Genomic DNA, 17,956 nt, shown 5'->3' with positions numbered 1-17,956 from the left:
TATGCAAATGTGGTTACTGGCTTCATGGAATCCCTTGCTGAAGTCTTCGTATAGATTCAATGGTTTCTGGTTCAACACATTGACATCATTCAAAACATGTTTTCCGTTCGTGTCTTTCGCCCACAAGTTTAATGCCTTTTCCACCTTAACTAAGCACTTATCATGCATTGTTGCCTTAACTTTTGTACCTTGAGGTGCGACAGCAAAAATAGCATGAATTTCTTTTTCCTTCACAATTTCATGGATAGCACATTTGTTCTTACTATAGATTTTGGCAACCTCAGCATGTGATTTTCTTCTTTCCTATTAGGTTCAGAACTTTAAGCTTTTCACTTAAGAGAAGCAAGGGCTTCTTTTAAGACAGGTTCTCTTTGGCATATCCTAATTGCCAGCATCACTACTGTTGCGCGTTGGGACCATTACATATTAAGTGAACTAAGGGCGACTTGAACACAAGCACTGCAGACAGCCGAGTGTTGATCTGATAACCTAGATGGCTACTAAGTGACTCGTATAATGGGACTGGCGTATATAGCTTGGATATGCTAGACAAAGGGAGGATTACCCGCCCTGGACAGGACAGCAGGAGATTCCAGCACACTGCTCGGAAGGGTGAGTTCCGATAAGTTTAAATTTAAAAGTTATGAATTGTTAGTTTTTTTTCTGGAATTTTCCATTGAATATTTTTGAACCACAGTTGACTGTGGATAACTGAAACTGTGGAAAGCAAAGCCGCAGATAAAGGGTGGGCTACTGTAGTGGTGACTACAGTATTAAGATTTTACTGTTAGGATTTGAACACATTTAGGTCTTTTAATATTATATAGAGAACATTAAATATATTTAATGTTATAGCCTAATTAATTTCCATTCCCTCCCCTTTTTTTTGATTTTTAAATCCAGAGCAGTAGATTTACAAATTTAGCTTTGTCCAAAGCAATCCAAATATTACACTTACTTACTTACACTTCCCTAAGAAGCTGTGGAGGTCCTCTTCAGTTTATTTGTTCGTTTACTTTTCAGCTAGTAAGACTTGAATGTTTAGTTTGTGCAAGGTAGTGTACTACTGTGAGAAATACAATGATGAATGTCCAGCTCTCCCATGTCATTGAGTTACAAGTCTAATATAGGAGAGGAATGATGAGAATAATTTAGGAGCCCTTATGTCCTATTTTGTGCCTCTCGTCCTGGCATAATTATTAATAATGTCTCCCCTTTCTCTTTAAGATGTCCTGGTTTGGACACGTTATATGATCACACTGAATAATTATATGAGACTGAATTTAATCATTAAGCTACTTCAAGTAAAGCATTATGGAAATTTAGTAAAGGGGGAAATTGGTTCCAATAGGGGTGGAAAAAGAACAGATACCTTAAATCTGATACTTTTTTTTAACTCATGTTAGGTGGCAACCACAGGGAGTGCCCTTTGGTTCTTGGGAACTCCCTAATGTGAAAGTAAGAATTTCTTGTCTCATTTCACTTCTCAGATATATGTTTTGTAAACTGTAATCTAAAAATGAAGAGAAGTATACCAATTCCAATTTTTTTGAGACTATCTCTTTGAGTAGCTGCTGATATTTTTATATTTTTAAGTTGGTTAGATTAAGAAAGAAACATTTAAGATATTTTCCTCAGATATATGTTTTGTAAACTGTAATCTAAAAATGAAGAGAGGTGTACCAATTCCAATTTTTTTTGAGACTATCTCTTTGAGTAGATGCTGATATTTTTATATTTTTAAATTAGTTAGATTAAAAAAGAAACATTTAAGATACTTTCATCCCTTGATTTTTAAAAAATACTTAATCTTACTACCCTGTTTCCCCCAAAATAAGACAAAGCTGGACAATCAGCTCTAATGTGTCTTTTGTAGCAAAAAATTAATATAAGACCCGGTATTATATCACATGTCATAGCATATCATATATCATAAGACCCGTAAGACCGGGTCTTACATTAATTTTTGTTCCAAAAGACTCATTAGAGCTGATGATCCAGCTAGGTCTTATTTTCGGGGAAACACGGTAGGAATATTGATTATTAAGTGAGAGAAGTGTTACTGAAATATCATCTAAAAATCATTTGAGGTTATATATAGTTTTCTGGAAGTCTTATAAAGACACATAAAGCTTAATCTGCAATACAGAATCTAATCTACTACCCCTTTCCTCCCACCATTGTCGCGTTCATTTCACTAATGAGAAACTCTTTAAGTAGCCTTATCGTTAGGAGAAATGTTTGTGTAAGCCAATACAGATAAGATTGCTTATTGTACTTATAGCAGGTTTGTTTGTGGCTGTGATTAATGTTGAAGACTGTCAGGAAGCTGTTCTGGAATTGCTTTCTCTGTTCTTTCAGACAATGAAGGTATATGACTTCATTCTCTGTATTTTTTTCTTGTTGGCAAGGCAGTTATACGAGTGCGTATTAAAATGTTCATTGTCTTTTCTTGGCTATACAAACCAGGAAAACAACCAATACGGAATGCGTGGACCAGCAACATTTTATAGAATTCTTGGGTGGGCATCAGCTGGGAAGAATGAGTTGGGCACCGTGCTGCTGGTAGAGTCAGTCTTGCTGAAGTCATGAAAAGCCAGTGATGATCTGAAAGAAGAGGATGTACTCTGGTGAAATAAGCCAACGCTCTAGCTGTGTTTTATCTCATCAACCCTGGGAAGGCTGGACACAGTTTTATAGACTAGTGACACCTTACACAGATTTGAAAAAAAGCATCGTAAACCAGATAAAAGTTCTGTGTGCAAAATAGGAGTTGGTGTGGTCTAGGAGCTTGTGAAGATGAAGTTTTTCAGGTTCTGATTTCATGAGATGTCATTCCATATTTCTTTTAGTCTTAGTTGTAGGATCATAGGATATGTTGATTTCTTATTAACAATGATTATGCAATAATTGGCTCGTCTTATATTTATTACCATAAACATAGAACAGTGGTCATAATATAAATATTAAGATCAAATATTTTCTTTTTTTGTGATCTAATATGAAAGTTGTACAAAATTTCAGAATAATTTGGTACAATAAAAAAGAAGAAGATGAAGCATGCCAGTAATCTTGACAGGCTAATTTCCTAATTTGCAAAACAAAAGATTAGATTAGATCATCTCTAAAAGTACCTTTTACCTTTGGATCTTTGAGTCTATGAAATAGATTCCTGCCATTTCGCTAAAATGTCTTGGTCTCAGTAGCCTTTTCACACAAATGCTGTTTAAACTAAATAAGATATTCATACTTAATGCTCTGGCCCTCTTACCCCAGGATCTTATTTGCCATAGTAGATGTTGGTTTCTCTTGAGAATTTAGCAAAATAATTTTTGATGAACATTTTAATGTTTAATGATATGAAAATTAAAGTAGAAATTCATATACATATGAATATATTTGATAGTAGGAAATTGTAGTTGTTAAAAGTAAAAATTTTAGTGTTATATTGACAAATAGACAAATATTTATGGAACATCTAACATGTGCATGGCTTCACTCTCAGAATGGACATCAAGAAATACACAGTGGATCTGTTTTACCGGGGGGTTGGGGGGGTGACGTTGCATATTTTCTTTTCTTGAATGTCCTAAAAGCAATTAAAAGCAAATGCATTGCTTACATTTTGCCAATGTACAAGACAGAATAGTAGGCAGAAAATTGGTATGTAGGCGGGCAAAAGGGCAGATTTCTCTGCCAAATGGCTCTAAATGAGTTGATGGCAAGGAATTTAAATATTAGGCTTTGATGAGAGATTGTTGAATTTCCTCAATGTTGTTGTTTCTTTTGGTAGGCAAGCTAATTAGACAACAACAACTAACTGGAGCCAGTGGCTCAGACAGCTTGTCTCCATTGGCACAAATGCTGCGGGGTGGCACAGTTGGCTTTCTTGCCGGCCAGAGAGACTTCCTTCAGGCGTCGTTGTCATCACGCCTGCAGATGCCTCCCGTCCCTCTCTCGCAGAGCCTTGCCTTAAAAGGGCTGTGATAACAAGGGGGGTTCCAGGAGATCCCCACGGCTTTCACTCTTGGTGATACTGATGCAGTTTGTACTCCTCTTAATGTATTTTAGCAATCTCAGAGCTCTACCACTCTAGAAAAATGGAGAGATGTCCCCTATTGGACAAGAATCAGAATTATTACCGTGTTTCCCCGAAAATAAGACCTAGTCGGACCATCAGCTCTAATGCATGTTTTGGAGCAAAAATTAATATAAGACCCGGTCTTATTTTACTATAATATAAGACCTGGTATAATATAACATACTGTAATATATAATATAATATAATACTGGGTCTTACTTTAATTTTTGCTCCAAAAGACGCATTAGATCTGATGGTCCGGCTAAGTCTTGTTTTCGGGGAAACACGGTATGTCTTTCTGATGAAGTGATCCTTTTATCATTATGTAGTGTCTGTCCCTAACAACTTTTTTGCTTTGAAGTCTACTTTATCTGATACATATTAATATAGCTATTCTTTTTTTTAAAAAATTAATGTTTGCATGGTATATTCTTTTCCATCCTTACACTCTCAAACTATTTTTGTATTACATTGGTTTTAAAAGTAAGTTAAAGCCAAGTTTATGTTTTAAATGTTCGCATGAAGTTCTTTTGAATTATTTCAATATGGTCAGGGTAATATGTGGGTAAATGGTACAAATCACTTTTTTTTAAATTAAAGTTTATTGGGGTACAATGGTTAGTAAAGTTACATAGATTTCAGGTGTACAGTTCTGTATTACATCATCTATAAATCCCATTGTGTGTTCACCACCCAGAGTCAGTTCTCCTTTCATCACCATATATTTGCACAAATCACTTTTAAAAGCTAGAAAATGGAATATTGGTTCAAAGCAGAGTAAAGAGAGCTTTATTCATTAAGTCATTGTTTTGGTCATCAGACACATATGTGTTGAATACTTCATATGTGCCAAGAATTATTTAGATGCTGGAGACATAGTAATGAACAAAACAGAAGGAAACAGAACAAAACAAAAACACTCCTGGCCTGGAGTTTACATTCTAGCGGAGGAAGAAGAAAGTGAACAAATAAACTATATTGTATGTTAGAAGGTAGTAAATGCTTTGGAAGGGAGCAGAAAGATAAGTACTTCCAGTGGGTGGTGGTGGTTGGTGGTCGTGGTAAGGTTTTGATTTCAGATGGGAGGGGCAGAAATAAGGCCTCTAGGAAGTTGACATTTGAGCAAAAATGTGAAGCTGATGATGGAGTAAGCTGTGTTAATTTAATTTCTCTGGCAGAAAAGTATGTCAGGCAGAAAAGAGCATGCGTGGCATGATAGAGGAGCCAACAGAAGACCGATGTGACTGGAACAGAATGATTCAGGGGAGAGTGCGAGGAGGTGAGGTCAGAGCGGAAGCAGGGGTGAGGTGTGTGAATCCTGAGGCCGCTGGAAGGACTTCAGCTTGTGTGAGATGGGAAGTCACTGCAGAGTTGTCAACAGAGCAGTGATGTGATTTAGCTTTCTTTACAAAAGGAGCATTTAATAATTTGCATATACTTGTTTGTTTTGTTTAATGAAAGACAGTAAAAAGGTAGGGATCAAAAGACAGTAAAAAGGTAGGAATTAAAAATATTCTTTTATAAAGAGGAAGTGGACTAGATAATTTCAAAGGATATTTTCTAAAACCTTTTTGTTTCTTTAACTTTAATGGATGAAAATATTTTTTGATTTAAAAGTGTGAGATTTGTTGTGGAATAATTCTGGTTGTGACCCTACTAGTAGCCTTAGGGAAAAGAAGTTTAATTTCTGTTGAGCAGTTTGACAGGCCTTTTTAAAGGTCTAAGGGAATTCACCAGAGTCACAGATGGTACCATATCAAGAATAACAAAGACTGGAACCTCTGCCAGAGCTGTAATTTATCTTGGTTTATTTTCAGTGGACTGTCAGGCACTTCATACCCACTACAACAGCTGAGTGCTTAAAACAATACACCTAACAGCAAGAGCAAACAAATAATTAGGAATGGTGAAGAAAGAAGAAGCATAAGCCATTGATCACAGAGACTAACTACACAATTTTCAGATTGCTAGGGCCTTGTCATAATTTTTCTGATAGGTCATTTCACGTAAAAGATTTTAGTGAAGATGAGGAAAAGAAAAACATGAGAAAATTCTCTCTTATGGATAAAGAAAGAAATAAATCACAGTATTAAAGGGTACAGGAAACGTACAAAGACTGTTTTTTTAAAACTCCATAAAAATGTAGATTTTGCAGAGGTTGAAAGTAGAAGGTTTGTCTGAAATATAATTAAAATCCAATCCAATTCACCTTTTGAAAAGAACTAAAGAATAAATCCAAAGAACGAAACAGTACCTTGTACTTTATGTGAAGATGATTTCACATCACAGCCTGTTACAATTTCTCACCTGCACCAGCGTAATCTATAACCACAATCTACTTAAACCATCATGAGTACTACATTTACATCTTCTCAGAATGAAGTCTTCTAGGGACATCTGCATATCATACACTTTGCTTCATTTTGAACCCCACCTCTACCCCAAAGCCAGAGTCTTTGCAGTCCTCGATAGGTGATTTTCACTTAGCAAGGATGCTACACATGCTTTCTGGTTCAACAACTTGTAGCTGATCAGAAGGTCAGGCAGCAGGACCATTAATAATAGGAACTGTAATTATATTTTCTGATGCATGTATCAAAATAATGGGGTCTGATAACAGTTTACAATCTTTGAAAATTGAGTGACCAGAATATCCAAGATACAAACTCTCTGTGTCTACGGAGGAAAATACTTTTATCTCAAATTTGAAATCCTACTTCCTAATATGAGTGTGTAAAATAAGTGACTAAAGTGTACTGATTAGCCTATTTCCTGAAGTATTCTATGTCAAAGCTAAATTTGACAGTGACTTTTAATATGTGAAAACTTACATAAATATGCCTGCCTCATATTAAAAATTCATAATACATTAAAATAAATTTATGAAATTAAATGTGGTAGCTGAATAGTTCTAGACTGATAAATACTTTTATTTACAGAGTAAACTTGTGCTTTTAAAGAATCAAACTATCTGTAACCATTTTTACTCCCTTATGGACAACTCTACAATTATCAAAGACAACTACTTGTACCAAATAATGTCATAGCGGTAGCTAGCTTGAACATTCATCCCTCACCCAGAGAAATAAATGTATTGGTAATTCTGTGTGATTTTAGTGAGCTAATTTTGCACCAAATGAGTGGAAAATATTTCATTTTTAAAAATTACATGCCAGACACACAAACTAATTTCCTTCTTAATTTATCCAATTCTGAAAGTAATAATTAAAAAAGTTAAATAAAAATGATGATAATGGGAGAACTACCACATATTAGTGCCAGGTTAAGCTGTTACTTGGAATGTCCTCCTTTGTCAGGAAACTTCCCAATCATCCAGTTTGTGGGTATTGGTGTAGCCAAGTGCCACAATCTTCAAGAAGTCCCCTTGGCATTGATAAGCTCAAGCTGATGATGTCTCTGAGTTACTAGGATCACTTTTACCTCTAGTACATCATCTAGCATTTCATGATGTGGGACGTAGGATGAAGTTCTCTGGCTACTTTCTGAATGTGAGTCTATTTGCCCCTAAAAATAAACTCCTTACGTGTCAATACCATGTTCTCCTTCCCATGCCTTCACTCATATAGCACAGCTCTGGAAAATATATACATTTAAAAAACAGCTACTGACTCCCCATTTTGTTATTAATGTTAATTAGGATTCTTGTTGCTTTAATTTATAAAAAATTTCCCGAATGATCATCCTCCTCATTCTTTTTTTTTTTTAATTAAATTTATTGGGGTGACAATTGTTAGTAAAATTACATAGATTTCAGGTGTACAATTCTGCATTACATCATGATCATCCTCATTCTTGATCTCAACACTTTATCAGTAAGTTCGTTAAAAAAAAAAAAAAAGCCTAGTTCAACAGACACAAAGTTGAGGCTGACCTTGAAGAAAGAACAATATCTTTAAGTGCTAATAATGCATGGTAATAAAATTCCTGATACAGTTTAACCAGGTTTTTTCAGTATAATTGTAACAAATTTTGTGTGACTTTTTAAGTAGTGAGCCTTCCTATTAGCTCCAGTAGCTCCATTACTTTGAAGGTCACGCTGACCAGAATGACACTTCTCTGAATCCAACCAGAGCTCCCAAGAGAAATCATCCTTTTATAGCCAGGAAAGATCTGGAAGAGAAACAATTTAATCCATTTTACAGATATGGTATCTAAGGTATAGAAACATTAAATGACACATAATGGGCTCTCAGTACATGTTTGATCTTGTTGTTCACCAAAGTGAAAGAAGGTTCTAGGTAAATTGATAAAAAGTCAAGATTAAAGATGGATCATCCTGACTTCTAGTTGAAAGCACCCTCATTTAAGGAAGGCTGAAATCAAACAAAACTGTGTACACCTACGTTATAAATCAAGAAAAGATGTGCTCTATTGCAGATTTTGGCACAAAAGATAGCAATCTTCTTTTAAAATTGCTTAATTCACTATTCAAGCCATTTCTTTAAAATTTAACTGTTTTGTGACTTCAGTAATAATTATGAAAATACATACCAAAACCTCATTAATAGGAAACCTAAATGATTTGGAAAAATTGGTTTGGATTGTCTACTATTAAAGAATAATTGCATATTTAACCACTGGAAAGGCAGTTTAATTTGTTTTGTTTTCCACAAAGTAAACATTTGAGTAACAATTTTGGATTATGATTTTTAACCCAAATTCTGGAAGCAATTAATGAAATGACTGGCAGCATCTGCTAATGAGCTGCTCTAATGTATTAGACATTTACTAGTAAATGAGAAACACATAGAAACTGAATGGGTCAATTCAGCAATAGTGTTCGTGTTTACCTAAAGGTGGGAATCAAATATTTAAGGATTGAGAGTTGACTCTCAAATAGTCAGGCAAGCAGCTACAATTTGCAGATTATCAATGCCCTTGGTTTTCTCCTTATCCTCTTTGCTGACAGCCTGTGCTGTATAATCATTCATTCTGCCTCAACAAAGTACAGATAAGATGTAATAAAATTCAAATTGGATAAGTTTGCTTCAGATTAGGAGCACTTACAAAATGTTGTGTAGATTTCACTAAATAAGGCAAGACTTTTTTTGTTCAATATTTATAAGGCCAGTCCAAATGTAATTGATAAGTATTGGCTAAATAGTAACCGGAATCAAGCCACAGTTCAACAGTTAAAACTATGATTGTGGTGTCTTATCTGTGTTATAGTTTGTAAATTGAAGTAACATTGATAACCCTATTTGCTTTCTTTTTAGCACTTTGAGATGTTTGCACCAGTTTCCTACAAGCAGGTCTTAATTAGCAAAGATTTTTAAGTCCTTATTCCTCTCATGACTGGTTAGGTGCCAGTCAGGATCTAGTATGAGTGACAGATAAATTGACTACAATGTTGGGAAGAATTTTTTTTAACTTTGAAAGGTCAGATCTATACATTTTTATATATAATAACAATATATGCTGATAGAACAGTTTGTGAATTAAATCATGTATCAGTTAAATTCAGTTTGTTTTGAGGGTACAGATATCACCCCAAATACAGATCAGTAAACGTATCTCAGGAATCAAAGGTATGAAAGAATGGACTGATAAATAGAAAAGATATATTAGACATTAAACAGTGATGCAGTTTTCTGATACAGTGTTAATATTTGCCCTGAAGTTGATCAAAACAGAATCTCATCCTACATATAAAAGTGAGATTTAGCTCTACTAAAGATCATACTATATGATTTCTTAAGCAGTTTCATCAGTGTCACCTGTGAGATACACTTAACATTAAATGGCAAGGCAGGATTACAGTGCAAGCCCTGGAGTCCAGCCAGTTTATCATCCTTGAAGCTATGTGGGATGCTATATAACACTGTTGAAAATAAATGACAGAAGGCTGTCCAGGCAGCTGCTACATGGTAATCTAAAATAGGGAGACCACAAACCAGGCCAACAGAAGAAATGCATTAAGGCCACACTGGATCATAGCCTCAAATGATAAAACACAGCTCAGGGTAGCCAGAGTTTTTGTGAATGCTGTAATCAGAAATGAAACGATTCTTTCACAGCAAAGCCAGTGAAAATGACACGATTCTAAAACATTTGCTTGCAAGCAGGGACAGAATGTACAAATAATAGTTTAATAGTTGCAACTCAAATCAAAGGACAATTTAATACAAGCATCATGAAAAGGATTAACTAGATCCTTTCTTTAAAGCAATTCACAAACAATTAGAATTATCTCTCATCAGTATGTCAACAACCATAACCATTTACCTAAAACAGAGTTTTAAATTGTTAGTTTGTTTAAAAATAATACCAAATATTAAAAGAGCTAATTTTCCAGGGTAGAAATCTTCTACTCTCCTGTCCTGTAAGACTTTTTTTTTAAATTAGTTTCAGGTGTACAAAGCAATGTAATAGTTAGACATACCCCTCACAAATGATAACCCCCCTCCCCAATCTACTATCCCTCTGACATTGTATGTAGCTGCTATAATACCATTGACTACCTTCACTGTGCTGTACTCCGCATCCTGTGACTATATAATTATAGTTGACATTCACTATTATTCTCCTTCAGCTTCAGATGTATAGCGTGTTGGTCAGGAATCTACACAGTCTATTAAGTGATCCCCCTGATAAATCCAGTGCGCATCTGCCATTCTATATAATCTTTACAGCATTATTGATTATATTGCTGTATTTTATATCCCAGTGACTATATTATGACTACTAATTTACACTTTCTAATCCCTTCACTGTGTTCCCCATCCCCTCCCATCTAGCAATCATCAGTTTTTTCTCTGTATCTCGGAGTCTCTTTCTGTTTAGTTTGCTCGTTTATTCTGTTCTTTAGAGTCTGCATATAAGTGAGATCATACGGTGTTTGTCTTTCTCAGTCTGACTTATTTCACTTAGCATAATATCCTCTAGGTCCATCCAGGTTGTTGCAAATGGTAAGATTTCATTCTTCTTTATGGCTGAGTAATACTCCATTGTATGTATGTACCACATCTTCTTTATCCATTTGTCTGTTGATGGGCATTTCAGTTGTTTCCATATCTTGGCTACTGTAAATAGTGCTGCAGTGAACATAGGGCTGCATATATCTTTTTGAATTAGTGTTTTGGATTTCTTTGGATAAATACCCAGGAGTGGAATTGCTGGGTCATAAAGTAGTTCCATTTTCAATTTTTTGAGGTACCTCCGTACTGTTTTCCACAGTGGCTGCACCAATCTGCAATCCCACCAACAGTGCACGAGGGATTCCTTTTCTTCACATCCTCACCAACACTTGTTTGTTGATTTGTTGTTGATTGCCCTCCTGACAGGTGTGAAGGTGGTATCTCATTGTGATTTTTATTTGCATTTCTCTAATGATTAGTGATGTTGAGCATTTTTTTCATGTGTCTGTTGGCCATCTGTATGACATCATTTTGAGCACGTTAAATGTTTAGATAAACTGTGGAATTAATATATTAATAGTTTTCTATGACATGAATGAGAAATCTTTGTTTCATTAGAAATGATGTATTTTATTGATGGCAACACAGACTGTTTGCCTGTTCATTTGCCTATGAGTAAATCATATTGGTACAATGATATAGAATAATTTAAGTAATGTAACATAAGAGTATATCGTCAAACTTGAGGAAATGGGCCAAATAAGGATCCAGAGCAGAAATTTTCAGATACAGCCAAGCTTCTATTTAAAACAAGTTACAACCCCAAATTTCTTCAAAATAAGTAACAAACTCAGAATGCGCTTTCTCAAAGAAACAATAAATCACAGGTTCACAGACTTGCTCAAGATGCCCCCTTAACACATGTTGTACCTAAGTATGACATATTTGCATTGAAAAAGGAAGATAGCCACTGCAAATACATACTGATAATTAAACAAAATGGAGAAAAATTGAAGAAAAAGGGGATAAAATAGTCAGAAATTAAGGGAAGGAAAGCCATCAAAAAGAACTTCGTTCTAAAACAGTAGTTTGCGAACAGGACCAGAGGGTACAAATAATGGCTACAATGAACATCAAAGGATAATTTGATAAAAACAAGAATAAGATTAGAAGAGCTAATTAGAGCAATTGAGGTATTGGTTGAAAACTTTAGAGTCTCTCTTGAAATCTACACCGGAACACGGCCGGTATTTTAGAAGTTGTGGTTAGTGTCCTTTGAAAATGCTTTTCTTTTCACTGATAAGGGAAAATTAGAAGTCCTCACTTCTTTCTCTGCTTCTCTCTCAAATCTAGCGGACTTCTCCTTCTGTATACTTGTTGGTGATTTCATCTGTTTCCATGTATTTATTCATCGGTTTGCTGGACTTCCAAACCTAAACCCCCTAGTCTAGGTCTTTCCTCTTACATTTGCTAACATGTATGTTCAATTGTCTCTTGAACATTTCTACTTGGATGTCATCCCAAGGACACCTTAAATTCAATATGTCCAAAGCTGAATTTATCACTGCATCTTCCTCAAAAAAACCCCGAATGTGTGCACTGTCCACTCATGACATATGTCAAAAACTGAATCCCTAACGCCTCCCCTTTTTACATGTATCTAATCAGTTCTCTCCCATATTAATGCAGTAACATCCTAACCGTTCTTCCTTCTTCATTCTTCAAATTCTGCCCACATTCTTCCTAAAACCCCAACCTGAAAATGTTACTGTACTTAAAACTCTTCAACTGCTCTTCTTTGCCTTCAGGTAAAGTGTAAACTCTTTAACTTGAATTACAGTGTCTTTCATGATTTATACCTGTTTATCCCAATTGCCTCTCTTCCTGGCGAAAATGGAGGGCTGACCTTCTAGCAATTCAGTGAACAACTTCATTCCTTCTCGTATCTGGTTCTTCCCACATGCTTTAAAACTGTATAAAGAAATAATGGAAAAAATACATAATAAACTTCTAACAGTTGTTTAAGTGTTATCAGTTCCTTGCATTCATAATCCTAAATGCTATACAAACCGTGGATTTCAGTTATTTGCATAAAGTGAAGTCCACAAGCAATACTGTGATTTAAAAAATATTTTAAGATGCATAATTTGGTTAGTAGTAAATGGAAAATAATAAATTATGTGTGGTAACTACAGTTCTCCTAAAATAAAAATTTAGAGTCATTTAAAAATATGAATATCACCTTCTCTCCCAGTTATACCATTGATACGCTCACAATAAAATCACTGGCTAAGATTTTTTAGGTATTAGTACTTATGAAGAATAGTGTAATTTAAATTATCTTGTTGACATTTTGTATACTATAGACAAAACTGGTAATCCTGGTGGATTACCAATAAGTAAAATTAATCTCTCAAGTTTCAACAGCAGTTTTATAAAATGGATTATGTTAGAGTGAGCTATCCTCAAGAAGGAAAAGCAGTGGGAAGGAGAAGGATCCTGGACCTTGGAACAGACCGACTAGTGTCCAGTGATGAGATCCCCGGGGGTCAGCAGCTGCCCCGCCCCCACCTCAGCCTGCATCTTCCTTCACTCTTCAGTCATAGTGGCCTGAAACACCAGGAAACTGGCATCTGAAAAATGCTAACATGGTCAACACCGTAACAAAGACAACTCCTTGATTTCCATCTATTAATAAAAGTAAATCACGTATATGAAACAGGACTGTGAAATCGTGCTCTTAAAGAGAATAAATTAACTGTGAACTTAATTCGCATTGATAGAAAAAAGTATCAGCAGGTAATTCTAAATACTTGTAAGGTAATATGTGGTTTCTTTTAATAAGTAATTTGTCCCTTCCTGACTGAGATTATGCTCTATCTACCAGAGTTTTGGCCAGCCTGGGTTTTGGCATGAAGGGCCTGTGGAGCAGTCCAGGGCTCTGAAAGAATGACTGACACACACAGATCACCTTAGAGATTTTTGTCTGATTCTGTGCTTGAAAAAATACTCTTAGCATATCTTTTTTCTGAGACATTTGCATAAATAATGGTTTATAATCATTTGATGTTTTCTGTTCGTCAATAATATGATTTATAGGTTTATTGGGATATTGGATGGCTTTTCTCATTTTGCTAAAGGATATATTTCTGTACTTTTTACATTTGCCTAGAAAGAAATCATATCTGACCGTCCAATTTGAATCCTGTTCTAATTTGCACCGTACCTTACCCTGAACCTATAAAAGTACAATGAAAATACAATCTTAAGTTTGTTTTTAATGTGGGAAGATAAAAAGGAGACCAACAGGCAGATTTATGGGGATATTATCTAAGCGCTTTCATTAGAAAAGAAGAATTAAATGCTCTTTCCAGTCAGGAGAGCAGGAAACAGGAAGGCTACTCACTCACCACCAAAACAGCAGCGGTAACACTGTGGACTCTCAAAATGAGTCATAGAACGAGATTACTACGAAGGAAAATGCCGTTGAGTTCAAGCAGCTCCCAATTTCTAAACTAGTTATATTTCAAAACTTGGTCTACCCACCTTAGTGCTTAGATCCTGGAATTGATTCACTTACCCAATTAAATTATTTTTAAAATCCCATGCGTGCTCATAAAAAGAGAATGCAAGCCACAATGTACCTGAAATACAGAATATCATTAGCAAATCCAATTCTGAATCAAGGAGAGGCACACTCAAAAGTGTAATAAAAGAACGATATCTACACCATTTGTATGGACTGAGAACCCCCAAATCAAAGTCATTGATAGTAGACGCCTAAGTACTCTATAACAGAACTGAGCAGGAAACAAGCAGTGTGAAAATGCACCTGTGGAGGGTAAAGGTCAGGAAGATTTTACCTGACTATAGAGCCTGTGCATCAAATGCGGAGTGAAGGTGTAAGGCAGGGAGGCAGCCCTGTTAAAGAAGAAATGGGGGGCTCACATAGTCTCCTTCCTTTCCTTCTTCTTTATAGTGTCACCATCATGGGTCCTGTCACCACAGACTCAGTACTGTATTTCCTTCCTAGGTTCAAGGGGAAATGTGGGAGGTGTGGCACCGTGGCTCAGGCAGCAGCTGGCAAAACAGAAAAGAATTTCAGAAGCTGTGTTAAATACTGAAGGGAATTCCTGTGGTGCTTCCCAAGTGGCTATTTGCCTGTAGTATCGTCGGTGACTTCAGCAGTCAGAGAACCTGTTGACAGAAATTTCAACAAAATGATGTTTTGGTGGGGTTTTTTATTCCCAGTAGGGAATTTTAGCAATTTTATGGATTTTTTTCATGGTCCTCAAATTCTCTTTAATATTTCTCCCTGTATATTCAAGATAATGTAACAACATTAGCTCTATTGTGGTTTCAGTCAATTTACTATAAAATGCCAGTACCTGGGCGAATCTGCAGGGACTCCTGCCTACCTTTCCCAGCTCTTGCCCTCCTTCACTAAGCTCCTGCTGCACAAGCTTCCTGTGAGTTTGTGTAATGGACCAAACTTCTCTCTGCCCCCAGGTCTCTGCGCATTTTCCTTCTGCTTGGACCTTACCGGCCCTACCTACCCTTCTGAGATTTTCAACATGTCACCTCCTCAGAGAGATGTATTTAATTGTCTAATGTCTGTCTGTCTCACTAGCTAGCTGACTGGTTCAGGAGGGGAGGAACCATGTCTGGGTTTTTTTACCAACCTGTACTCAAAGCTTAGCACCATGCCCAAGATATAATTAAAACTCAATAAGTTTACAACCTTAAGGAATGTGGGGGAATCTCTGTGGAACATTTCTTTAGGTAAGAAGAACTACTTTATGTATTTTAAAATTTCCTTTGCTTTTACTGATCCACAGACGTTCAGTCTCATAACAAGACTATCAATACACTTTTCCTCTCTCCTGAAGATGTATAAATACATAGCAGCGCAAATTTAAAAGAAAACACTTCAGTGCCTAAGAAGTATATGGACCACAGCATAGTTTGTGCAAATGTTAGCAAATCACTGCTACTAAAAATGTAATAGTTAAAGGGAGTAAGAGATTTGTCAAATAAATTTGATATTAACGCTATTCTTAAGTAAAATTTAAATCTGTCATAATAGTATTTTAAGTTAAAATAGCAACAGTTATCCACGTCTGTTTGTTTGGTTCAGTATCCACAATTTCAGTCAGTAGAGTGTAACATTTTTACTTTTTGCCCTGTCCCCATACTAGTTTTCAAATCAACACACTTTTTAAAAAAGCTAAATGTATTTCATTTACCAATTCTAAAACAAAATCCAATTCACTTGCAGTTCATAGAAGATCATGGAATTTACACATTAATTTAAAAAATTGAGAGCTACCCCCAACATTTCCCTTGAACAGCTCATGTACCAAGCTCTGAGAAACACAAGTGTGACTTGCTGACCCCTGCAGTGGATGGGGTTTGGTTACATCGCATGTGTGCTGCTGAGGTGTGGGAGGCCAGAACAGCACCTCATGTTCAGCTTTAGCTCAACGTATGTGTTGTAGAGCATAATCAATAAATACCACAGTAGAATTATTCAGGTGGGGCACACATAGCTGTGAAATTAAAAAAAACAAAACACATTTTACAATGAAATTCTTATATACACTAATGAAAGTAAGACGTGTGTAATTTTAAAATAAACTGTGGTGTTTTTTTTTTTACTCCTCATTTGTGGTTAGCTTTGAGTATACTGCATACTGACTATATTTCCTTTTTAGATAGGTATATAAACATCATGTATCTGAGCTCACTGTGTATTCTTATTTTAAGAAACTTGTGTGGTTTCCTGTTCTGCTTTTAATACACCTGTAGTTACATATCTCACATTACAGATTGAGAAAATATCATGGGAGGACACTGAAAATAGGTGTTGGGAGTGAGGAAGATTATGTGTGTCCTCATTAGCATATATGTAGTTATATATGTAGTTATATATATATAGTTGTTTCTAGGGAGAACAGTCAAATTAATTACTGGTCTTCATCTTACACAGGTGCACATATAAGAGCTGTACAAAAGTTGTTGAAAGCTTGAAATTACAGATATCATTAAGATTAAAAAACACATAATATTTATTGAGCTCTAATCGCATGCCAGGTATTGTGCTGAGCATTTTATCTGTTATTTCATTTAATTGTCTCAAAAACCCCAAAAGGAGATAAGGAACTGAGGCTTGAAAAGTTTAAAGTAACTTGCTAGAGGTCACCCAGCCAGTAAGTGGAACAGGTGGGATTCACACTCAGCTGTTGGATTCTAGAGCCTGAGCAATGTACACTTTCAACGCCAGATTCTAAAAACCATCTTTTACCAAGTCCTCCCACTATTCTGCAAAATGGTTATGATCAAATCAAGGGACGACTGTCTTATCTAGTAGATGGGGGAAACCATCATCCTTGCTCTGCCACTTGCTTTCAAATCAAGCAAGGCTTTTGCAAATCCTTCACACTCTGGTTTCTTAAAAGTATAAATAATGTTGATCTCATTGTGAAAATAAACAGGCAACAATTAGTACCATCAACAGTATTATTAATGATTACCTAAGATTATTGTTATAGTGAGCAAAGGCATTTAGTCACACATTGAGATGTAGGCTGAAACTTATGTACACAGCTATTCCTGCTTCACTGTGCTTGTAAAATAAAACTGTTTTATCATTCCAGGTCTGAGTACTGAGGCTCAGCTGATTGAGTACAGTACAAATAGCATCAAGTTCAGGTTTATGATTTTCTTGCAGGCTAGTTGCTATCCATGATAAGAGACAAGAACGTGGGCTCGATGCCAACCAGTTGCATGGACTGTTTGGGCGAATATAATAATTAGAGAACATCCAAATCTAGGAAAGAAGCCTGAGACTCAAGTTAATACCTAAGAAACCACATAAAATGTCTAAGATAAGCTGACTATAGGAAATCTCCTCAAAAGCAGCGCTGTCGATCTTGTGATTTAAAAGACAGGTGTCTCAGTATATATGGGTTACGTAGAGGCCTACCTAAAATCTCTT

The 17,956-nt window shown here is 35.8% G+C and overlaps 1 protein-coding gene and 1 long non-coding RNA gene across 3 annotated transcripts in view; one reads left to right on the top strand and one right to left on the bottom strand.

Annotated features, from left to right (window-relative positions):
- The window catches only part of UBE2E2 (ubiquitin conjugating enzyme E2 E2), a 292,593-nt gene that overhangs the window by 84,282 nt on the left and 190,355 nt on the right, over positions 1 to 17,956 (top strand). The gene's annotated exons all lie outside the window — the stretch shown is intronic.
- Positions 12,308 to 14,993, bottom strand: LOC141567098 (uncharacterized). Its single transcript, XR_012489493.1, has 3 exons — positions 14,823 to 14,993; positions 14,540 to 14,603; positions 12,308 to 12,930 (listed from the first exon to the last, which is right to left on the bottom strand). It is a non-coding gene; the product is annotated as an uncharacterized LOC141567098 (long non-coding RNA).

The sequence above is a fragment of the Rhinolophus sinicus genome, linkage group LG10 (genome assembly GCF_036562045.2).
Source record: "Rhinolophus sinicus isolate RSC01 linkage group LG10, ASM3656204v1, whole genome shotgun sequence".
Lineage (NCBI taxonomy): Eukaryota > Metazoa > Chordata > Mammalia > Chiroptera > Rhinolophidae > Rhinolophus > Rhinolophus sinicus.
This window is presented reverse-complemented; position numbering and strand designations above follow the sequence as displayed.